This window comes from Cibotium barometz, chromosome 36 (genome assembly GCF_041138505.1).
Source record: "Cibotium barometz isolate CiBa-2024 chromosome 36, ASM4113850v1, whole genome shotgun sequence".
In the NCBI taxonomy this organism is placed as follows: Eukaryota; Viridiplantae; Streptophyta; class Polypodiopsida; order Cyatheales; family Cibotiaceae; genus Cibotium; species Cibotium barometz.
In genome coordinates, this window is record NC_141081.1 from 21,928,166 (window position 1) to 21,947,995 (window position 19,830).

Consider the following 19,830-nt stretch of genomic DNA (forward strand, 5'->3'; position numbering starts at 1 on the left):
TTGTGAAGATGGTACGTCGTTTGGAGAGGTTTGTAATTTGAAGGAAAATTCTAGGCGATGGGTTGTACCATTGACCAGGCTTTCGCCCACCATGGCCCCCCCCATCTAAGGATGTATCTAGAAGTTGTCAATGGTGAGGCTTTGGTGCAAATGCTCTCCAGTGCATGAGTATAGATATGTACTCATGGAGCAGCTACTACATTAATTTAGCCAAAAGAATAGTAAGAAATAAGCTTAACAAATATATAGTGGCTATTGCGTGATACAGGTTAATCTGTGATGAGACTTAAATCGTGAAAAAGTAGGTTCTTAAGCCGTGGGATGGAACTCCGTGAATTGTAATTCTGGGAGATGGAATTCCGTAAATTTGCAGATTTTGAACTCATGAAGTTGGGTTTTGACCTCGATAGTATTTATTTTTAATTTGATTTTATTGGTCAACTAGATCATGACTTGCGAGCAACTTCTTGTGTGCTTATTTCTCACATCCAGAGGGGTGACAAGAGCATTGTTATTTTGTCCTTGATGCGCTCATAAGTCTTCATTGCACACGTGGGTATTGATTCTCGACTTTGTTGCTCAAATGTTATCGAGGAAGTAGAGGAGAGTGCTGATTGTTGTTTGCTTGAACACACAAGCTCTTGTGATGGTGTTGAATGCACGAGAGTGGTTGAGTGATTTGCTTGTTGTTGCTTGGGTCTCCAAAGTCTTGTCGAACTTTAGGTGAAGCTGTTGGGGTTGAAGTCGATGGTGAGGCTTTTTTCACATTGTTCGATTTTGGCAACGATATTATGAAATTACCATCAGAGTATCCTTGTTGTTGTTGATGTTGAAGCACATGCACAGGCACCCATATTTGATGAACATTATAAACTGGTGGCCGATGTGCTTGGTGTTGAGGCTTTCTTCTTTGTGCAAACTCAGGGGACTTTGTGATGCGCTTGGGGACCCAAGCTTTAGTATTTCCTAGGTAGTACCCTTGTGTGTGCAATAGTGTTTTTGGTACCCACACATGATGACTTGTGCAAACTAGTGGCCGATGTGCTTGGTGTTGAGGCTTTCTTCTTTGTGCAAACTTAGGGGACTTTGTGATGCACTTGGGGACCCAAGCTTTAGTATTTCCTTGGTAGTACCCTTGTGCGTGCAACAGTGTTTTTGATACCCACACTTGATGACTTGATGGAGATTTTTGAGAAATTTGTATAGGCTTTTGTGGACTGTGTTGTGGAGTACTTTTCTTTTTTCTTGGCCTCCAAGTGTTGCATTGAGGAAGAGGTTTTGACTGTCGAGGCACCCAAATTTGTTTGGCACCTTCATAGTAGCCTTGAGCTACAAGTAGCTGCTTCTCCACCAACATTTTGATACTATTAAGATATCATGATTGTGGTCGTCTTAGTGAAGTTCTCTTTTGGGTTGATGTGGAATGTTTGGGGCCCTCCTTGACTTTGGTTGTCGTTGAGGTTGCAGGTTTGAGACTCATGGGCATTGTTGATAATGATGAGGTTAGTCTCTTATGGAGTGACTGTCGATGACGAGGCCTTTGAGCATGTGGTTGTCTCCCTGGAGCATGTGGTTGTCTCCCTTGTGAGGTTTGTCGATAAAGATGCATAGGCTCCGAGGTCTTTCCTTTGAGTCCCTTGTGAGAGATGGATGGTTTGGCTATGGGAACTTCTTCAAGAATAGTTGTTAATTGCAAGGTTTTGGCATATCAAACTTCGTAGAGGTGAGGATGGGATTAAAGGAGTAGATGCTTTATCGGAGTCGGTTGTTGACGTAGATGGTAGGTCATTGTGTAGAGGGGCTTTTGTGGAAGAGGCTTGTATCCTTTTGCATTCAACATCATAGATATCCATTAAAGTTGGATCCTCTTCCTTGAGTATGGTATTGTCACCTTTTTGTTGTTGATTATGATGACTCTATCACTAGTAAAGTGTAATGGTGCTTGGGAAATGATATTTCATTTATACCCCAAGATCAAATCTGCTTCTAAGACATACTTAACCACCAAAAACTTGCAAGTGAGGGGGTTAGTTTCAATATACATTGTATCTTCAAAGTACGCCAAACACGACATGTTCAAGTCTTGTGTAAAGATAATCCTTTTAGGATGTGCGGTGAGTGTTAGTTGACCTAATAAATCCCATAGCTCCAGGATCATGAGATTGTGTTCTCGTGTTGGAAAAAGCTATGCTTGAGTTGTGGTGATTTTATTTGCAATTTCCAATCCAACCAAAATCCTAGGGATCTTTTCTCAGTGAGATATATTGGAAGTTCTAGCTCTTGCAAGGTCTCTTCCTCTTGTAATAACAATCTTACATTGCTTGTAGGAGTGTTCAAGGTAACTGTTTGCATAGATTCATCTATCGAATACAACAATTCACCTATACTGAGATCCAAAAAAGTTCATACTGCTTTAAAGAAGGCAGTCTAAAATCTTGATTGAACTTAGCATGTCTATCACTCACAATTCTCCTAGGCAATCCATGCAATCTGAAAATCTCTTTCAGGAAGACTTTAGTGAAATCTACTACAGTGTAAGTCTCTTTTATTGGAATCAGATGGGTAACTTTGATTAGTCTATCAACTACCACCAAGATGGGTTGTAACCTGATTGCACTGATGGTAATCCAGTAACAAATTCCATACTGATACATTCCCACTTCATTTGTGGAATGTTTAAAGGGTGCAACTTTCCTGGCATCTTAATTTTCTCTGCCTTAACTCTTTGGCATACTAAGCATTGACGCACATGATTGAGTATATCCTTTTTGAGTCCTGGCCAAAAGAAACTTTTCTTGACAGACATGTAGGTCTTTATGAAACCTGGATGTCCAGCTATCAAGCTATCATGGGCTTCTCTCAGAATGTTTCCCTTTATTTCTTCAACATTGGGGATGCATAGCCGATTATTGTAATACATGCATCCATCTTCTAATTTGTACCCATAAACTCAGCTCATTTCTTGAGGAGTCTTGCTCTCTTGCATAAGTAAGGTAGCAATAGGGCCAAAGATTTTGTCCTGTATGATTCTTTCTTTTGCTCACTGATCAAGGGATTTAATACTGAGGTTAGTGCAAGCAAGGAAGCTTTCCTATTGAGCGCATTTGCAACCACATTCTCTTTCCTTGGTCGTCGATACTTAATCTCAAAATCATACTCTTGCACAGTCTGCATCCATCTTCTTTGACGCATATTGAGGTCCTTTTGAGTAAAAATCCACTTCAGACTTTGATGATCAGTCATTAAAGTGAACCTCTGTCCCAAGAGATAATGTCTCCATAACTTTAGAGTGTATACTACTAAGAGTAATTCCAAGTCATGGACAACATAATTCTTTTCATGCGGCCTTTCTGGATTCATAAGCTACTGCATGACCTTCATGCATGAGTACACCTCCTAAGGCAAAGCCAATGGCATCTGTTACTACTTCAAAAGGTATGGAAAAATCTAGCAATTTAAGAGCAGGGTTAGTTACTAAGGTAGCCTTCAGCTTATCAAAAGCACTTTGACATGAAGCCATCCACCTACTAGAATAGGATATTCTTCTTTAGAAGGTTGGTTAAAGGAGATGCTATCTGAGCATACCTAGGTATAAAGATTCGATACCACCCACTTAATCCTAAGAATCCTTTGGCTTCTTTCAGTGTCTTGGGCTCTGGCCAATCTACCACTGCTTGGATTTTAGCCAATCTATGACTGCTTGGATTTTAGCAATCTACGACTGCTTGGATTTTAGCAATCTACAACTGCTTGGATTTTAGCAGGATCAAGAGAAATTCCATCCTTAGATACTATGAATCACAAATAATCAACATGATCTACTGAGAAGATGTTATGGCTCACCCTAACCTTCCTTGAAACACATCCAAAAAGAGATTACCTGGTGAACTACAGCAGTCGTCTGAGGAACTTTCCAATGGCCGACCTCATAACCCTTGAGATCTCTAAGCTCTACAACTCCTTGAGAAGCAATTCCACCACGTCTCCCGTCTCGCAAGTGTTGTCACACCGCCACATTGCACTACGGGTCCTCGTCCCTCCTCTCACCTCACTTCAATCACACACACACACTAGCATAGATTAGAGAGAGATTAGCAAGAGGATTAGCAAAAGCAAGACTCAATTACACAATGGGAGAGTATGTTGTATTATGAGAGATATTCACTTATATACATGGCCATAAGTGTTCACACTCACTTAAACTATAGCCGACCGAGCACTTTAGGCTCATAAGAGGCCTAATGCTATTATAATGACTACTCTCATAGTATATCCATGAAGTACATCACTTAGGACTTCATCCTAATTTGCTACCACACGCTCTTGAAGTGGGAATCGCCATAAATACTCCGTTACACCATTATGGGTGCCTGTCCAAGTTGTAGCTTCGGACACTATTGCTTTATATATTGAATGTATGACCTTTTTGTGTATCTACCGTGACTCCTTGATGTAAGATAATGGCAGTAGGTCTTGTTAATCCTAGAATTGGATTAACATCCCACCCTTCCTAATGGCAATCATGTCCTCTTGATCATGTTAAAGATCTTTGTGTGGGGAGAATGAACAAGCTTTGTCAATTTTGTTGATCATAAGTGACGTTCAATCGTCTTTGTTCCTCCGGAAGAAATAAGAAAAGCTAGTTAATGAATGAAGAGGTTAGTGGTGTAGTGGTAATTCCTAACGGGATGGGGGTGGGGTTTTTAGGAATGATTGCATTTTTATATTTGTGTGAGTCCCTTTTTTTGGGCTGAATTTGTTTTTGTTGGCAATCATCAACAAGGTTACATATGATTTTTGTTAGTGGAGACACTAATAGATATTAATAATGGAATATAAGGGAGGAGGATCCGAAGGAAAGTAGACTTAATCATCTGAACGAGATGGTGATTCTCAGTTTCTCTTTTGATTCATTGAAGCGACATTCATCTTTTGAAGTAATTGGCTTTTGATGATGTCCCTTTGTGTGGCAGTATTCTTGTCAAATGTTTTTGGGTAGGACCTATTCCTGCTTTCTTCTTTCCAAGTGCTTTTTATGATTTTTTGTAGATTTAAGTGCTCTTAGAAGTAGATTTACATGAAGTACAAGAATTGAGTCATATAAACTCTTATTGAACTGCTCTGTGTGTCGAATTAGCCACTTCTTAGTGAGGATTGGAAGACTTACGTCGACTGGCGAGGCTAATATATATAGATCATTGATTTGTGAAGATGGTAGTGTAATTTGAAGGAAAATTCCAAGCGATGGGTTGTACCATTGTGACCAAGCTTTCGTCCACCATGCCCCCCCCATCTAAGGATGTACCTGGAAGTTGTCGATGGTGAGGCTTTGGTGCAAATGCTCTCTAGTGCATGAGTATAGATATGTACTCATGGAGCAGCTGCTACATTAATTTAGCCAAAAGAATAGTAAGCAATAAGCTTAACAAATATATAGTGGCTAGTGCGTGATACAGGTTAATCTGATGAGACTTAAATCGTGAAAAAGTAGGTTCTTAAGCCGTGAGATGGAACTCTGTGAATTGTAATTTCGGGAGATGGAATTCCGTAAATTTGTAGATTTTGAACTCATGAAGTTGCAGGTTTTGACCTCGATAGTATTTATTGTTAAATTGCTTTTATTGGTCAACTAGGTCATGACTTGTGAGCAACTTCTTGTGCGCTTATTTCTCACAACCAGAGGGGTGACAAGAGCATTGTTATTTGTCCTTGATGTGCTCATAAGTCTCCATTGTAGACAAGAGTATTGATTCTTAACTTTGTTGCTCAAATGTTATCGAGGAAATAGAGGAGAATGGTGATTGTTTGCTTGAACACACAAGCTCTTGTGATGGTGTTGAAAGCACGAGAGTGGTTAAGTGATTTGCTTGTTGTTGCTTGGGTCTCCATTCTTGTCGAACTTTAGGTGAAGCTGTTGGGGTTGAAGTTGGTGGTGAGGCTTTTTTCACATTGTTCGATTTTGGCAATGATATTATGAAATTACCATCAGAGTATCCTTGTTGTTGTTGATGTTGAAGCACATGCACAGGCACCCATCTTTGATGAACATTGTAAATTGGTGGCCGATGTGATTGGTGTTGAGGCTTTCTTCTTTGTGCAAACTTAGGGGACTTTGTGATGCGCTTGGGGACCCAAGCTTTAGTATTGCCTTGGTAGTACCCTTGTGCGTGCAAGAGTGTTTTTGGTACCCACACTTGATGACTTGGTGGATATTTTTGAGAAATTTATATAGGCTTTTGTGGACTATGTTGTGGAGTACTTTTCTTTTTCCTTGGCCTCCGAGTGTTGCGTTGAGGAAGAGGTTTTGACTGCCGAGGCACCCAAATTTGTTTGGCACCTTCATAGTAGCCTTGAGCTACAAGTAGCTGCTTCTCCACATTTTGATACTATTAAGATATCATGATTGTGGTAGTCTTAGTGGAGTTCTCTTTTGGGTTGATGTAGAAGGTTTGGGGCCCTCCTTGACTTTGGTTGTCGTTGAGGTTGCAGGTCTAAGACTCATGGGCATTGTTGATAATGATGACGTTAGAGTCTCTTATGGAGTGGCTGTCGATGACGAGGCCTTTGAGCATGTGGTTGTCTCCCTTGGTGAGGTTTGTCGATAAAGATGTATAGGCTCCGAGGTCTTTTCTTTGAGTTCCTTGTGAGAGATAGATGGTTTAGCTATAGGAACTTCTTCAGGAATAGCTATTAATTGTGAGGTTTTGGCATAGAACTTCGTAGAGGTGAGGATGGGATTAAAGGAGTAGATGCTTTATCGGAGTCAGTTGTTGACACAGATCGTAGGTCATTGTGTAGAGGGGCTTTTGTGGAAGAGGCTTGTATGCTTTTGCGTTCGGCATCATAGATATCCATTAAAGTTGGATCCTCTTCCTTGCAGTATGGTATTGTCAACTTTTTGTAGTTGACCATCATGATGACTCTATCACTAGTAAAGCACAATGGTGCTTAGGCGAGGATAGTCCATTTATGCCCCAAGATCAAATCTACTTCTAAGACATACTCAACCACCAAAAACTTGCAAGTAAGGGGGTTAGTTTCAATATAGTTTCAATATACATTGTATCTTCAAAGTACCCCAAACATGACATGTTCAAGTCTTGTGTAAAGAGAATCCTTTTTTAGGATGTGCCGTGAGTGTTAGCTGACCTAATAAATCCCATAGCTCCAAGGTCATGAGATTGTGTTCTCGTGTTGGATAAAGTCGTGCTTGAGCTATGGTGATTTTATTTGCAATTTCCAATCCAACCAGAATCCTAGGGATCTTTTTAGTAAGATATGTTGGAAGTTCTAGCTTTTGCAAGGTCTCTTCCTCTCATAATAGCAATTTTACATTGCTTTGCAAGAGTGTTCAAGGTAACTGTTTGCATGGATTCATCTATTGAATACAACGATTCACCTATCCGAGTTCCACCAAGGACAACATCATACTCAAGGGAATCTAGGATAACATGGAATGCAAATTCCATATCGCCCCATCGATTGTTTGAGTAGTGTATATAAAGTAATATGGAACTTCAATGTTTTGTTCATTGGCTCCTCTTGCAAGGCTATTATCTATAGGGATGAGTTTAGTTTGTCCCAATGACACCCAAGTGTCTATTTTCACGATGTTATGACTAGCTCGAGGACTAATCAATGTGCGTTTGCACTTTACATCATTGCCTGAAGGGAAATCCAACCATACTATGATAGAATCTTCCAAAGGTACCATGGGTGTTTCAGTTATTGTTTCGGCTTCAGATCCCGTTTCTGTTTCATACTCCCATTCACTTTCATCCTCTGTTTGGGTCTCACCTTTTTCAAAAGTACCCCCCGATGCGTACACTGGCACACTTGGCTCTCTGACAATTCTTAATGAGGTCTGTTTAGAAACTTGTGAAGCCTCACAGTCCTATTTTATGGAGTTCTTTATGTCTTGGTATAACTGAGGTTGAGTCCTTAAAGGTGCAAGTGTTGATGTGATGTTGGCTTTATCATCAGAGAAGAGCATTCCTCCGAATGAGGTTTTGAGAGGCTGTTTTAATCTTGTAAGGAAATTATCAAATTCCTCACATGCTTTCTCAAGCATATAGTTTATACAATCTGTTCCAAATGACTCTTATGTAGATAGTATGTCTTTCTCTTGAAAGGGGAAGCGAAACTCCTCTAGGCTTTGTATTTTGGTTGCTGTCATAGGATTGGTATTATGAGGCTCAATCACAACCGGTGACCCTATAAGACATTCAACCAAGCTAAGCCTGCTCTTCTGAGCTTGCTTTTTGCGTTCCGCATATGTTATGTGATCATTATTATCCATTTGGGGTGGTTGGGTGGGTTCTAGTTTCTTGATTGGTCTATGTGGTGCACTGAACGAAGAGTAAGAACTTGTTTTATCCTCACTTAGTGATGTACTAGAACTTGTTTCATTCTCTGACTTTCTTTGGTTTGTCAGTTTTTCATTGTGTTTACCCATGCAACGAGATTGAATTTTCTTTTGGGTTTTTGTATCCTACATTGCACATATGGGTGTCGAGGTTTGTGTGGTGGTCTTTGAGAGGTAGATGCTTCTGCATCATGTATAGATTTTGGCTCTTTTGTGTTTATATCTCCTTTTGGGTTTATGTCTTCTACAGGCTCCTTTTCCTTGACTTTTAATTTGACCTTGGTTTCGACAGTTTGTTGTCCTTTGTTTTTCTTGGTTTTAGAAGGTTTTGTTCTCTTTTTGGTTTTGTTTTAAAGCATGTTCATCTACCCATGTTGAGGTAATGTCTTTCTTTTTGACTATTTCTCATGCCTTGGCTTGTAAGCGTGTAAGCACATTCAAAGGTACCGTAGCCAATTGCCCGTTTTGTACACTTAACATGTTAAGAGTTGTATTTTGTGAGACGAATTGCATTGACGCAAATTGTCTTAGGCAATCTTGGAACATGTGATTAATGCCACATCATTCACACGGGTCGCAAGGTGTCAGTGTGACTATAGGCTTGGAAGTATTCCAAACTGTGTAGTCTACTACCTTGTGAGGTCCACGACAATGGAAACACTGAAGTGTTCGATTAACTGCTTCCAAGTAGTTTCTACCCTTTGGACTGTTTTTGTTTGGTGTATGGGAGATGAAGGTTTTGAGTCCATTGTGGATGACGCGGGACACTTTTTAGTATCGTGGTCAAAGGTTTTACAATATATGCAGTATAGAAGAACAGGTGACTTGTATGCAGAATGAGAATTGGGATGGTCGTGTAGTGATTGCACTCAACACAAGGCATTTCGTTCCTCACTTTTAGAGGCATTAAGGATGTCTGGTTTTTGAAGGTTTTCATCCTCTCTTAGAGATGTTAGATGTCTAGTTTTTGAAGGTTTTCATCCTCTCTTAGAGATGTTAGATGTAAGGTTTTAAGCAAGACTGTATAAAATTCTGGGAATGTCAATTCCGAGATCGATCTTTCTTTTGCCATTACTTCACTTGGTTTAGATGAGGAACACCTCGTAGCATGATCATCTTCTAGCATGTTGTCATCTAAAGGTATTGTTTCTTTGCAATATTGATTAAATGTTTCCGGATTGGATACAATAATCAAGTTGTGTAAGCTGTTATTCTTCAAGCCCACCAGGAAACATCTCTTCAACTGAACATCGTTTAATTTTTCCCATGACTCACAATGTGAGTCCAAGAGTTTTATCCTAAGGATAAAATCTCTAATGGATTCATTTGGTTGACGTTCAATTGAATAGAGTTTTATTACTACACTCCACCGATCACCTTGTCTAGAAAAGCCATGTATAAAGGTTGATTTCAAGGTTTTAAAGTTGGTCTTGATCGCCGGCATCAATGCGATGAACCATTGACTAGCTTTTCCCTCTAAGCATAAGTTCAACGCATGTACCTTAGTGGGGCAGTTGGGATTTCCAAGGGCTTCACATCTTTGTTCAAACATTTGAATGAATTGAACATGGTCTGTTGTTCCGTCATATTTGCCTATAATTTTAAAAATTTGTACGGCCATATTTCTGTATAAGTCACTAAGGCCATATGTGAGTGCTCTTGTTGGAAGAGACTTAGTGAGTCCTTGGGCCACCCCCCTTCATAGACTAGTCAGTATGTCCAAGGTGTGGGCATCCATGAAAGGATTCTTACTAATAGGATTTGTGGGAATGTTAGGCAAGGAGCCAAAGCCTAGTGGGATCGAAGTGATGGGTATAAAACCTGATGACACGCTTGTTATAGGCATGCAGCACTTCACTCAAGGACCACCTCGTCGGCCCCTCGCCCATCGTACACTGGGAGCACACCATTTTAATCATACCAAGGCCGGTCAATTATTTTACCATTTAACCCTTACTTGTGCAATTATGGCCTTTGGGTAAGGTCTGGGGTCTTTGAAATGATAACTCCACAATGAAGTCCCTATATTCTTCCTACTCTTAACATCTTATTTTTATAAGTCCAAAAGGGGTATTTTCAAGTTAGACTATTTCTAATATGAATTTAAGAATTCTGAGGTCAAATTTGGAATCAACACCATCACAATATCCTAGTCTCCTATTTTTTCGAGACTCAAATGGGTACCCGGGACTACTTTAATCATGATTGAAATTTATAATCTAACGGTCCACTGTCCAAGATAAAAGGTCATCCAATTTTTTATTTGACACACGGGAAGTACCCTTATGGTCATGGGAAGTACCCTTATGGTCACGGGACAGCACCGAATATTTTTACAAAAATCATTCCCAACAACCACCGGACAACGCTGGCTGATACTTAGACAGGTTTATTTTTACATACTCCATATGTTAAATTCTTATCCATGAAAAAATTTCTCTAACCTTTCTCTATTTATTTCATTTAAAATATTAAGACATAAACATGCTATGTAAACATGAAAATGGAACCAAACATCTTCCTTTAGCATCTATATGATTCATGCATAGGCATGCCATAAATATGACATGAAAATGTACCTAAAATTCCTCTTTTGACATCTATGACATTCATGCATAAGCGTCCCATGAATATGAACATGAAAATGTAACCAAACATCCTCTTTTGACATCTATGGCATTAATGCATAAGCATGCCATGAATGTGAATATGAAAATATAACTAAAATTCCTCTTTTGACATCTATGACTTTCATGTTTACACATAACATGAATATGAATGTGAAAATGTGACTAGACATCCTCTTTTAGCATTTATATGATTCATGTATACACATACATGAATATGAATATGGAATTATGACAAAACTTCTTATTTTTAGCATCTGACATGATTCATAATAAAACATGAAGATATATAGATCAACTCTACACGGTTTAGGAGAAGAAGCATGGAGTGGAGAGCTTCCAAAGCATGTGGAAGAGAAGAGAGAAAGTCCTAATGATTAAAGATCTAAAAGAACTCATAAACATGACTTAGAGAAGGAAACCATGACTTCCATGCTTCCAAAACATTACAAAAGAGAAGAAGAGAGTATAAGCATCATGGTTTAGACTTACCCTTAGTGGTGTGAGCTTGCTTCTTGAGCTTGGAGGGAAGAGTGTAGTCTTCAAGAACAGACAGCCTTTAAGAGAAGAAGAAGGAGCCTTCAAAAGAGGGTTCACCTTTAAGAGAAGAGGCTAGACCACCATGAAAAGGAGTAGGCTTCAAGAGAAGAGAACCATGGCCACCATGGAGAGGATTAGGGCAAGATGAAGTGGTTTAGTGAAGCCCCAAAGCTTCCACCAAAGGGGAGAGCAAGGGAGAAATGAGAAAATTACACTAGAGTGATATTTACACTAACTTTTTACAAAGGGAGAGGCTCTATAATATTTATAGGGAAGATGGTGGTGCCCTCTAAGTTTAGAGGTTCCCATTTAATCTACTTTAATTTTAGTCAAAATTGGCCTAGTTATGCCCATCTAAAAAATTGGAGAAATTTCTAGCCACCTCATGTACTTTTTGAATTAAAAAAATGGCCAAGTGATATGATTTCTAGGTGCCCCCTTGAAGTGAGATTCTCCTCCTTGCAAGGTGTCAATTCGCTCATTATGACAATAATCACACTCTCCCAAGTCTATGCCACCAAGTGTTACTTATTTGTCACCACACATGCTTGAATATTTTATGTTTTTAATGACAATTATCTTATATTTTTTTCAATGTTCCACATTTCTCATGTGTGTAAATATTGATATCTAGAAAGATCTCTTATTTTTTACCTTTGAAAATTTTTACACTATCATTTTTGAATAAGGGTGTGTTTCCATGCACCCACCGTCTAAGATTTTAACCCAATCTATTTTTGGTTTCTAATCGGTCATTCTATATTATAGAGCCTAGAAAATTATTTTCCATCAAAAGAATTTATTAAAATTTCACTTTCTAAATCTAGACTTAATTCTTACCTTATGTGCGATGTGCATCCATCGTCCAAAATATCTCTTAAGTGAAAATCCTTTTTAAGATGCTGCTTTGAGAAATGTGATCATAAAGTCTGGGAAAATTTCACCATCAAAAATATTTCCAAGATGTGATCTTATCTCTCTAGAATAATTTTCTCTCTCTAGGTTAGAACAAGGTAAACAAGGTCTTTTATTACACTGAACAGAGGTGATCACTGAATAGAGGCGATCACTGGGGATTGAGGGCATGTGTTATACACCTTTAGAGGTTGGAGGAGAAATCTTATAGCATTGTTGACGATGTGGTTTGAGTCTCTTGCAAAGTGGCATTCGATGATAGGTCTTTTAAGCATGCGGTTGTCTCCTTTGGTGAGGTTTGTCGATGAAGAGGCATAGGCTCCAGGGCTTTTCCTTTGACTTCCTTGTTGTTAGTGATAAATGGTTGTGCAGGGGGGACTTCTTCAAGATTAGCTATTGATGTGCGAGGTATTGGTAGCATCGAACTTTGTTTTGGTGATTATGGGATCGAAGGAGTAGATGCTTTATCAGAGTCGATCGTTGGTACAGATGGTAGGTCATTGTGTAGAGGGGCTTTCGTGAAAGAGGCTTGTAACTTTTTGCATTCAGCATCATGGAAATCCATTAGGGTTGGATCCTCTTCCTTGCATTCTGGTATTGTCAACTTTGTGCCGTTGACCATCATAATGATTCTATTGCTGGCAAAGCATAAAGTAGCAATAGTCTATTAATGCTCTAAGATTAAATCTACTTCAAACACATACTCAACCACAAAAAAACTTGCAAGTAAGGAGGTTAGTTTAAATATACATTTTATATTCAAAGTACCCCAAACATGGTATGTTCAAGTCTTGTGTAAAGAGAATTATTTCAGAATGAGCCGTGAGTGTTAGTTGACCTAACAAATCCCATAACTAGAGGGCCATGAGATTGTGTTCTCGTATTGGATAAAGTTATGCTTGAGCTGTGGCGATTTTATTAGAAAGTTCCAATCCAACCAAAATCGTAGGGATCTTTTCAGTAAGATATGTTGGAAGTTCCAGCTCCTCCAAGGTCTCTTCCTCTCGTACAATTGTACAATGCCTGCATGAGTGGTCAAGGTGACTATTTGCATGGATTCGTCAATTCAATACAACGAGTCACATATTCAAGTTAAGGTAACATGGAATGTAAATTCCACATCTCCACCGATTGTTTGAGTGGCATAGCTAAAGTAACCGAGAACCTCAATGTTTTGTCTATTAGCTCCTCTTGCAAGACCATTGTTTGTAGGGATGAGTTTAGGTTGTCTAAGTGACACCCAAGTGTCTATTGTCATGATGTTATAACTAGCTCGATGGCTAATCATCAATGCATGTTTGCGCTTAATATAATTGCCTATATGGAAATCTAACCATATCATGATAGAATCCTCAAGAGGTATCATGGATGTTTCAGTTTTTGTGTTTTAGCTTCAGATCTCGTTTTCGTTTCATATTTCCATTCACTTTCATCCTCTTTTTTACTCTCAGCTTTTTCAAGAGTACCCAATATGTATAATGGCATACTTGGTCCTCTGACAACTTTAACTGAGTTTGGTTTGGAAACTTATGAATCCTTACAGTCATGTTCTATGGAGCTCTTTATGTCTTGGTATAACTTATGTTGAGCCCTTAAAGGTGCGAGTGCTGATGCTATGTTGGCTTCACATGTGATGAGCCATCGACTACCTTTTGCCTCTAAGCATAGATTTAACGCATGTACCTTGGTGGGACAGTTTGGATTTCCAAAGGCTTCACATCTATGTTCAAACAATTGAATGAATTGAACAGGATTAGTTGTTCCATCGTATTTACCCATAACTTTGCAGATCTATATGGTCGTATTTTTGTATGTCACTGAGGCCGTATATGTGAGTGCTCTTGATAGTAGTGAGTCCTTGGGCTACCTCCTTCTTAGACTAGTCAATATGTCCAAGGTGTGGGTATCCACCAGGGATAGAAAAGGGTTGGTATCTATAGGATTTATGAAAATGTTAGGTAAAGGACCAAAGCCCTATGGGATTGAAGTGTCAGGGAGTGCAAAATCGGATGACACTCTTGTTGTTGGTGATGAAAAACAGGTAGAGGGAGAGGAGACACACACACATGAGCAAACCCTAATATAGTATGCAAATCCTAACCATAGAGGGAAGCCATCTCCCTTCTCACACAATGCATAAAGCCATAATCCATAATCTACAACACACTACTTGTGTTGTGTCCACACACTATGACCAGCTGGACGCGGTCATTTATGTCTCACACATGTTACTATCTAACGTGCCAGCACATAGTGCAACTGGCACAAGCTGACATTGAGCTTGAATCTCAACAGGTCATCTGGACGTGGTCATTTATGTCTCACACATGTTACTATCTAACGTGCCAGCACATAGTGCAACTGGCACAAGATGACATTGAGCTTGAATCTCAACAGCCCCTCTCAAGTTCATGATGTAATGCCATAGATGAATATGTAGATGAGCTTGGGCTATCAAAGCTCTCAACACTCCCCCTCAAGCTCATCCCATGTACTCCTAACATAGTATGGAAGTACTCAAACTTCTCCTTGCTAAGTGGCTTTGTAAAGATGTCGGACACCTGCTCTTCAGTCTTCACATACTGCAAATCCATTGTACCATCCAACACTTTCTCTGTGACAAAATGATAGTGGACCTCTATGTGTTTGGTCCGCGCATGAAAAACTGGATTCTTGGATGCTGCTCATGTTGTCACAATGAATGATAACCTTGCCATCAATAGGCTCACCCAAATTAGCCAAGAGACTCTTTAACCATACTCCTTCACATGTAGCAATGGCTGCACCCCTGTATTCAGCCTCTGTACTAGATAAAGCAACAGTAGGTTGCTTCTTGCTGCTCCAACTCACCACTGCACTTCCAAATGTAAAGGCATAACCACTAGTAGACCTCCTATCATACGAGCTACCTGCCCAATCTGTGTGTGTGTAGCCGTGTACATCCAAGCCTTTACCATGCTTATAAAGAAGACCATAATGTGCAGTGGTCTTTACATAGTGCATAATGCATCTCACTGCATCCAAATGAGGTTTTCTGGGGCTTTGCATAAATTGGCTTACTAGCCCCATATCATAATTGAGATCCGGGTGTGTGATAGTCATGTAAATAAGACTGCCAACCATCTTTCTATAGATGGATCATCCAACTCTTCACCAAAATCAGCCCGCAGCTTCACATTCTGTTCCAAAGGTGTACTCATTGGCTTACACCCTGTCATCCCATATTTTGCCAACATATCCAATGCATATTGGCGTTGCTCTAACCATGTCCCTGCATGGTGTTTGATCATTTCAATCCTAAGAAAATATCTCAATTTGCCCGTCTTTCATATCAAACTGCCCACTCAATGCCTTCTTGACATGCATAACATCTGTAGCATGATCTCCTGTGACAATTAAGTCATCCACATAGATGACAAGTAAGACAATCCCATGATCTCTTTTCTTCACAGAGTGAAGAATCTATTGAAGAAACCTGAAATCCAAGGGAGATAAGATATCGGCTTATCTTATCACTCCAAGCACGAGGTGCTTGCTTCAAGCCATATAATGCTTTCTTTAATCTGCATACATGAGTGGGGTACCTTGGGTGTACATATCCTTTTGGCTGTGCCATATAAACTTCCTCTTGTAAATCACCATTTAGAAATGCATTTTTCACATCCATTTGATGCATTTCCCAGCCATTTGCTGCAGCCATAGCAATGACTGCTCTCACTGTTCCCATCTTTGCAACTGGACTAAATGTTTCATTATAGTCCAAGCCTTGGGTTTGTGCATAACCCTTAGCTACCAACCGCGCTTTATGGTGCTCAATGGAACCATCTGATTTGCATTTTACCTTATAAACCCATTTGCAACCAATGACATTTTTGCCTTGTGGTAAGGCAACCAAATCCCAAGTGTCATTTCGAACCAATGCGTCCATCTCAACATCCATTGCCTTCTCCCATACATGCTTCCCAATAGCTTCTGTATAGCACGTAGGTTCCACATGCTTCACCAAAGAGGTCATATATGCGTAATGCATAGCAAAGTCACGATATGTCAACCTGTAACTGGATACCTGACCCTTTGGGATCTCTGCAATGCATGCGGATCACTTTGAACACCTATCACTCTAGCATGTGGAGGCACATATCTATCCTGCCTTGCACTTGGTGTGCGTAAAATTGGTATGCCAAGTTCCTCATCCAAACTTTCTGAACTTGACGACTCTCATAACCTGTAATGCCAATTCCTTCAACCTTCTTTTTTCCTTTATCCACAGCACTACTCCCAGTGCTCACACTCTCATGTCTCAAGCATCCTGACCATGGACGTATAGTGCTACTCTTAGACTCTGCTCTAGCCCAGACATTGAAATAGAACTTGCTTGTGACAAGTTCACATCATGCACATCAGTATCAACGGAATCAATGACACCCTCATCCTTTGCCTTGTACCAACTAGCAAGTTCATCAAACACCACATCTTGTAAGATAACCACTTGCCTAGTTTGTGGATTGTAACATTTATATGCCTTGCGATCCCGTGCATACCCAACAAAAACACACTTTTCTGCCTTAGGATGATCCAACTTCTTCCTTCTCTTGTCTGGCACATGCACATAAGCTATGCAACCAAACACTTTGAGGTGTCCAAAGTCTGGCCTAAAACCTGTAAGCCGCATCTCTGGCGTACTTCCACATATGGTTGTTGTGGGTGTCTTATTAAGTACATACACCGTGGTGGCACACGCTTCCACCCAATAATAGTCTGGCATGCTCTTTTCATTGAGCATTACCTTGGCCACGTCGCAAATGACTCTATTCTTCCTCTTAGCAAAACCATTTTGCTGAGGTGTGTACCTGCAAGTTAACTGCCTTCTTATGCCATGCTTTCTCAAGAAATTCTCAAAAGCATATGAGGTGTATTCAACACCTCCATCTGTCCTTAAACATTTTATCCAAGAGCCATATTGCTTCTCTGTAAAAGATTTGAAGTCCATAAACTTTCCCAACACTTCACTTTTCTCTCTGAGAAAGTAAATCCAAGTCATTCTACTGAAATTATCAATGAATGTCACATAATACAAGCTCCCTTTAATGGATGGGTTTTGTGTAGGACCCCATATATCACTATGAACTATCTCAAGTGGCCTGCTACTCATGTTGCCTTCTTAAGGAAACGACAACCTTGCTTGCTTTCCAAACTCGCAACAAGCATCACAAACATGCATATTCCCATCATACTTGAATCTAGGCAGCCCAGTAATAATGCCTCTTTCCTGCATGTTCTTTAACCTTTGTATGTTCACATGTCCAATCCTTTTATGCCATATGTCAATGTCCTGTACCACATTTCAGCTTTTAGAGAACATGGCTGATTTCAACTCAGGAATCCCAACATCCAACTTAAAAAACCTGCCTTCTTTCTTGCCTTTGGAAATGACTCTACATCCATTTTTGAAATCCTCATCAACGAAGCAACCATGCTCGTTGAAATGAACCTGTAAACCCTGCTCCACCATTTGACCAACTGAGGCCAAATTTTTTGTAATAGAAGGCACATACAAGATATCTGCCATAGTCTTTGTTTCACCATTGTGCATAACCAATGGTACATTATTTCCAATATGTGTGATAGCATGTTGGGAATCATCTCCTGTCTCCACATAGCCTTTCACATCCATAAGCTTCATATGTTCAAACCATTCGCCATGACAAGTCATTTGGTTTGATGCTCCAGAGTCCATATACCAAGTGTCATCACTAACACCATTTGTCATCATAGATCCCACGACATGTTTCATGGCAAACAAGTGATTTGCACTGCCATCATTACTGATTGATGCAAAATTTTCACCATTTACATAATTTCCACCATGTTGTGCATAATGTCCACCATGTTGTGCTCTACCCCCTCTCAAATCATTTTGTTTGTGGAAACAATCACGTGCCATATGACCAAATTTCCCACAGTAATGGCATTCCACATTTTGCATAGATGCTTGTTGGCCTTGCCAACGTCCTCTACCTCTGCCTCTCTGAGGTGTATATCCACGACCACCTCTGGCACCATATGAAGGCTGAAAATTCAGTTGTGGTGACCTATCCTGCCATCCACGACCATTACCACAACCTCATGATGCAAATCTCCCCCTGCCTCTAAATCCCCTTTGTGAATAGAAAGCCTGATTTCTGCCATTATCATCACGGCTAGTAGATGCATCATGAAAAGAGTCACTGAGTTTGATTTCCTCAACAAGCAAGAGTAAAACCAACTCATCATAATCTGGTAAACCTGTACTTCGAATAGAAATAAACGTATCAAAAGACTTGTACTCCTTGCCAAGACCATGCAAGGTAATGTCTACCAAATCATCATTAGGCATGGGGGCATTGATAGTTGCCAATGCATTTGCATACTTCTTTATCTCTTGAACATAATCATGGATACTCCTTCCTTTTCGCTTCACATTATGAATCTGTTGTCTCAAATGAGACTTACGAGCACTAGTATCTGTATCAAACAGCTTTACCAATGTATCCCATGCATCCTTGGGATTCTCAACATCATGTATATGTATGAGTATAGCATCCGAGATATATATAGACAAGTAATGCAAAACTTTGTATGCTCTCTCTGACCATTGCTTATGAGCTACAACCTGTTGTTGTGTAGGTTGTCGGGGTAGTTTCGGCTCTAGCTCCGCACCTATAACAAGGTTCCAAAACCCTTTTCCTTTTAGAAAGCTTTTAATCCTGTACTTCCATGCCTGGAAGTTCTTTCTATCCAACTTTTCACCCACAATCTGTACTGGGTTGTCTGACATATTTGCTCAATGCAAATGCACCTTCCGCATATGTCCAAATCTATAAATGACCCTTCCTTAGCTCAACCACACTCTAATAAGTGTTCCAGATACTCCAAAGTACTCAACAAACTTCACTGTTGATGTAAAAAATCAAACTGATTGCATTCAAATTGAACTGGCATACACAATCCAAAGTACCCTGTTTTAGTGCGCTTTCCAAGGCTTCAAATTTAACTGGCATACACAATCCAAATCACCCTATTTTAGTGCACTTTCGAAGGCTTCAAATTGTAATGTAGTGGTTCAATAAAGTGTGGATAACTTGCATTGACACCTAAACAAGCTCAATGTTGCATATCAACACCAACCAAGGTGCGTACATACCAAATTTATCAAATCCCCTTCTCTGTTTTGAGAAAAACCAATAAAAACAATAAAAACCAGTAGTAAAAGTGCTCTAATTCCTTTGATTCTTGTCCAAATTGAGAGACCAGGCATTCATTAGCTTAGCAATGATGTCTACTAACTCCATGTAAAAGGAATTAGACCATTTGTTTAAGTTGAGAGAGTAATTAGCAGATTAA